Here is a 6,586-nt window from a genome sequence, read left to right as displayed (position 1 = left end):
AGGATGAGGAGTCTAAGAATAAAGCCCATGAAACGAGAGGGGGTTCAATGAGTTCATTTAAGTGTTTCCAAAGGAATGTACCTGCCTGAAACTGTTCATTCCCCTAGAACACTCTCTATAATAAAACAGGTGCTCCAGCCGGCATACCAAAGATCCAAGTCTGATTTACTCCACAGAAAACAATCACCTCCACAGGCTTTTGCAGCCGGCCTCTAGCAGCCACAGGAAAAAGACAGCCTGCTCAGATACTCCTTTACAACACTGCTTTGAGAGGCAGGTAGAGCTGCCTTCTCTTAAAGAGTCAAGCAGAACCAACCAAATTCGATTGGAATTCATTAGAGAAACATCACAGCCAAAAGGTCTTTAATAGAAAGAAAGCAGGAAGGGAAAAAAGGCAGGAAAAAGAGGAGCAAAAGCAAGCATTATGTCAAAAGTACTTTTGACCAAACTAGACCCAGCCTACCTCACAGTTACATCTGATGAAGATGTGATTTGCAGCTAGGAAGGATTTTGCCTTCACTTCACCTCACTGATGGGCTTAGATGGCAAACCTCACCTCCCAGAGAAGTCAGTGGTTTGGATGGAGAGAGGGGATGCAAAAACTGTGGAGTCAGGAAACAGTAAGCTCTGTAGGTAAGTACAGAAACAGATCACTTCTCCTCCAGTTTGGTCTGCTCACTCCTCGGTATCATTGCACTTCTTATCTTTCCCCAATCTATTTCACTTCTTAGCATAGAAATTCATGATGAAAATTTTCCCCACCAAATACAATCTCAATTACTCCTGAAAATGCTTTTCTCTCCACTGAAGCAGAGTTGATTTTCTATCATTCCTCATGAAGCTGGCTGGGAGAAATTTGGTGCCCAAGGTGAGACAGGGCAAGGTAAACTCCTCAGGTCCCAATGTCAAACCAAGAGGACACAAGCTGGCACCTGAACCTAATGCCATCTGCTGTATAGGGAGACTAAATATACAAATGGACAATGGCCAGATCACCTACAGCAATAGAGCTCTGACCCACAACCTCTGCAGCAATGAGCTCACAACAGCCAGGAGTTGGTCAATGAGCACCAGCTTCTCTAATTTTTGCTCCTGCTTCCAACTCAGAGCCAACCACAGAGAGCCCAGTAAGCTCCCCAAACCAGTCCCACATGATGTCTAACTTCTAGTTAGCCCATCTCCCCCTTCCCTATGCCAACAACCTCCAGTGAAAGTACACCTGAAGCCCTCCTTTTTTTATTATTTAAAAAAAAAAAACCTCCACACCTTTGAATCTATGCCAAATATTAGTGATGGTGGCTGAATCTTTTGCTGTAGCAAGCTCTGTCTCTACTTATTTCAGCAGTACAAAATGTGTACTACTATAGCAATAGTTGATGCTGCACATTTTACACTATTTTAAAACTAATAAAGTGCCAACCATTATCTCATTTCATCCTCACAATAATAATTATGTGGTTGGTAAGGCAACTGTACTACACTATTTAACACATAAGAAAACTCAGACAAGGAGATGTCAATTGATTTGTCCAAGGTAACAGAGGTACCAAGTGGCTGAGTCAGAATATGAGTCTCCAGAATATACATCCAGGATTCTATACCATTTAAGCCTATGGTTCCCAATGTTCAAATGACTTCGTAAGTCTTAGTAGTGATATCATGAGAGTCATATTACAAGAATGTTACTCCTTGAAACTATATGTAGGTCTCTCTCTCCTTCTCACTCTCCCTATGAGTGTGTGTGGACTCATCTCTCTGCCTGTCTCTCTGTTGATGTATTACATCTTTCTCACTGTGTCTGGGATTTTGTATCTTTCCTTTATATACACCTATATGTTTCTGAATCCATGGGCCTGAATGTCCACATGCATCTTTTTCCCTGTTTATCCCTCCCTCTTTTTTTACAACTATGACTATGCTAGGCCTACTCTGTGGCCATAGTATAGAACAGACTCAATAGAAAGAAAAGTTTCTCATTTTTGGTCTGGAAATTATTCCAAATACCATACTGAGAAACAGTATCATTTTTCCCATTCAGAAAAAGAAAGAGAACTAATTTAGTTAGTTCCCAGAAATCTAGCAAAGGAGGAAACATACAAAACACTTCAGTGTTGCTAACTGTTTCTTATAAACCTTTTATATCAGAATTTGTTGAGGTCTGATTTGTGGCCTAGTATGTGATCAATATTGGAAAAAGTTCCATGAGCTGATGAGAAGAATGTATATTTGGCTTTATTTGGGTGGAATGCTCTGTAGAGGTCTGTCAAACTCTTTTGTTCTAGAGCTCTGTTTAAGTCCATTATTTCTCTGCTTATTTTCTGTTTAGAAGATCTGTCCAGTTCATTGAGTGGAGTGTTGAAGTCCCAGGCGGTTATGACGCTATTGTTTATCATGCTATTTAGACCAGACAGGGTTTGCTTTATGTATCTGGGTGCTCCTGAGTTGGGTGCATAATGGCCAGCAAACATGTAAAAAAATTCTCAACATCTCTAATCATTACGGAAATGCAAATCAAAACCACAATGAGATATCACCTAACTCCAGTAAGATTGGCCTTTATCAAAAAATCCCAAAGCAACAAATGCTGGCGAGGATGTAGAGAAATAGGAACACTCTTACACTACTGGTGGGACTGCAAATTGGTGTAACCTCTGTGGAAAAGAATTTGGAGATACCTCAAAGAGCTACAAGTAGAACTACCATTTGATCCAGCAGTACCGCTATTAGGCATCTACCGAAAGGAACAAAAGACATTCTATAATAAAGACATCTGCACTCAAATGTTTATGGCAGCACAATTCACTATTGCAAGGATGTGGAAACAACCCAAGTGCCTGTCAATCCACGGGTGGATTAATAAAATATGGTATATGTATACAATGGAATACTACTCAATTGTAAAAAACAATGGTGATCTAGCATCTCTTATATTCTCCTGGATAGAGCTTGAGCCCATCCTCCAAAGTGAGGTTTCACAAGAATGGAAGAATAGGCACCATATGTACTTGCCATCAAATTGGCACTGACTGATCAATACTAAGGTGCTCACACAGTAGTAATAGCAGAGTAAAGTGACTACAGTTATCAACAATGTATTGTGTATTTCCAAGTAGCTAGATGAGAGGATTTGAAATGTTACCAACACATAGAAACATAGAAATGATAAATACTCAAGGTGATGGATTACCCAAATACCCTGACTTGATCATTATACGTTCTATGCATGTAACAAATACATGTGTCCCATAAATGTGTAAAAACTTTAAAAAGAGAGAGAGATCTTAGGTACAGACTTATGTGCAGCATCTTTGGAACAGTATATAATACAAGAATATTACAAATCAGGTAGATTCTTTACTATATGGCTTCAGGTAACCTTGCTCTTTATGTGGAAAAAACTAAAACTGGATCCTTACCACACACAAAGGTGGACTCCAAATGGATTAAAGACCTGAATATGAAAAGTGAAACCATAACAGTAATAGAAAATACAGGATAATATCTTTGTAACCCAGAGATGAGAAAAACTTTTTTAATAAAACCTCAGAAGCACAAACCATAAGGCAAAAGTAAGAAGAACAATCAGTGAAGTTGCTTATATTGAGATAAAGGAATTATGTTCTACAAAGGACACACTAGACAAAATGAACAGAAAAATAACATATTAGGAAACAACATCTTCAATGTCTAAATACAACAAAAAATTAATATCCATGACACATAAGGAGGAAAAACACCCATTCTCTTTGATTCATTCCTAAAACACATGTCTGTCATACCTGAATGCTCATTATTTATATGAGAAGAAAGTAAAGATTATGAAGCCAGTGAAAAAGTAAAGTTTAGCTGAGAAGCATTTTTTTCTATTAAAATGCTTGTGCCAATAGAGAATATTGCATTAACTCAGGTCACAAGTCATTGACACATTCTACATGTTGCCAAAACTTTGGTTAAACAAACTAACTGATTTTTTTTCTTTTCCCATCCATTTTTATGGCACTAAAAAAAATAAACAAAAAAGGTCTATACTTCCCAAAGCAATCTACAGATTCACTGCTATCTCCGTGAAAATCCCAATAGCATCATCTTAGTTCAGGCGGCTATAAAAGAATACCATAGACTGGGTGGCTTACACAGAAACAATTATTTCTCAGATTTAGAGGCTGAGAAGTCCAAGATCTAGGCACTGGTAGATTTGGTGTCTGATGACGGCCCTCTTTCTGGTTTACAGATGGCCATTTCTTATTACATCCTCACATGGCAGAGAAAGTGAGTTCTAATCTCTTCCTTTTCCTATAATCTCTATTTCCATCCTGGGGGCTCTGCCCTCATGACCTCATCCAAACCTAATTACCTCCTGAAGGCCCCACCTGCTAATACTATGCCATTGGGAGTTAATATTATATTTCAACATATGAATGGGGGGGATGCACAAACATGTAGTCCATAACAGGTATTTTTTATAGAAATAGAAAAACAAACCTAAAAGTCATATGGAACCACAAAAGACTCCTAATAGCCAAAGCAATCTTGAGAAAGAAAAACAAAACTGGAGCCATCATACTTCCTGATTACAAAATACATTACAAAGCTACAATAATTAAAACAGTATAGTACTGGCATAAAGACAGACATATAGGCCAATGGAACAGAATAGAGAGCCCAAAATAAATTCATAAATTTACAGTTAATTGATAAAGGTGCCAAGTATATAAAATAAGGAAAGGATGGTGTCACCAACAAATGATGCTAGGAAACTGGATATTTTCATGCAAAAGAATGAATATTGTCTTATGCCATACACAAAAAAATCGATTAATTACTGATCAATTAATCCACTATTAATACAGTGGATTAAATATTTAAGTGTAAGACCTGAAACTTTAATACTACAAAACATTCTTCTTGACATTGGTCTTGGCAACAATTTCTTGAATGTGATGCCAAAAGCACAAGCAGTAAAAGCAAAAATAGACAAGTGGGACTACAACAGACTGAAAAGCTTCTGCACAACAAAGGAAACAATCAACAGAATGAAAAGGCTACCTGCAGAATGGGGGAAGAGATTTGCAAATCATATGTCTGATGAGATGTTAGTGGCAAAACACGCGCACACACACACACACACACACACACACACACACACAAATAACCTAATCAAAAATGGACAAAACATTTGAACAGACATTTCTCCAAAGAAGACTTACAAATGGCCAACAGGTATATGAAAAGGTGCCAGCATCACTAATCGTCAGAAAAATGGAATCAAAACCACAAGGAGGTATCACCTCTCATCTGTTAGAATGGCTATTATCAAAAAAAAAAAAGAAAAAAGATAACAAATGTTGGCAAGGATGTGGAGAAATTGGAACCCTTGTACACTGTTGTTGGTGGGAATGTAAAATGGTGCAGCCTTTATGGAAAACACTATGGAGAGCCCTCAAAAATTAAAAATAGAACTGCCATGTGATCCAGCAATCCCACTTCTGGCTATATATCAAAAAAATTGATATCAGATCTCAAGAATATATCTGCACTCACATGTTTACTGTAGCATTATTCATAATAGCCAAGATATGGAAACAACCTAAATGTCCATCAACAGATAAACAGATAAAGAAAAATGTGGGATATACATACAATGGAATGTTATTTGTCCTTTAAAAAGGAGGAAATACTGCTATATATGATAACATGGATGAACCTGGAAGAACCTGGAAATAAGCCAGTAACAGAAGGACAAATACTTCATGATCCCACTTAAATGACGTACCTAAAATGGTCAAATTCATAGAAGCAGAGAGCAGAATGGTGACTGTCAGGGGCTGGGAGGAGGGGGCATATGGATATAAAGTTTCAGTTGTGCAAGATGAATAAGTTCTGGAGAGCGGCTGTACAACATAGTACCTATAGCTAACAATACTGTTTTGTGTACTTAAATAAATTTAAGAGGGTAGACCTCATGTTAAGTGTTTTCACCATATGCAAAACAAAAACAAAAAACAAAGGGGCATAAGGAACCTTTTTGAAGTGCTGAATTTGTTTATTATTACCTTCATTGTGGTGATGGTTTCACAGGTGTATTCAATGTACAAACTCATCAGATTGTCTAAATTAAATATGTGAGTTTTTATATATCAATTATACCTCAATAAAACTATTTTTTAAAAAAAAGAAAAGAGGGCATGTTGGTAAATGTTTAACAACTGGCCCAGGGTGGGGGGGAGTCAATTTGTACTGTTTGCCAATTTTCATGGTATAAATATTCCCAGCATGACCAATATCATGTGATATTACTGAACTCAGAGTTGAAAGAGATGCACACATTCTCTCTGTACAAGCTAGCGCCAGCATACCACTAGATAATGACATTTGGAGGACAACTGGAGAAATTTGAAAGTAGACCGTATGTTGGATATTATTATATTTATATTGACTTTCTTGGATGTGGTAGTGGTAATGTGATTGTGTAGGATAGTGCCCTTTCTTGTGAGATACATGCTGAAAAATCCTGATGGCATCATGACATTTGCAGATTACTTTCAGATGATTTGGCAAAAAAAAGGGCGTGTGGGTGTGTGGGTGT

The sequence above is a fragment of the Lemur catta genome, chromosome 3, assembly GCF_020740605.2.
Source record: "Lemur catta isolate mLemCat1 chromosome 3, mLemCat1.pri, whole genome shotgun sequence".
Taxonomy (NCBI): Eukaryota; Metazoa; Chordata; class Mammalia; order Primates; family Lemuridae; genus Lemur; species Lemur catta.
Note: the sequence above shows the minus strand (reverse complement) of the source record.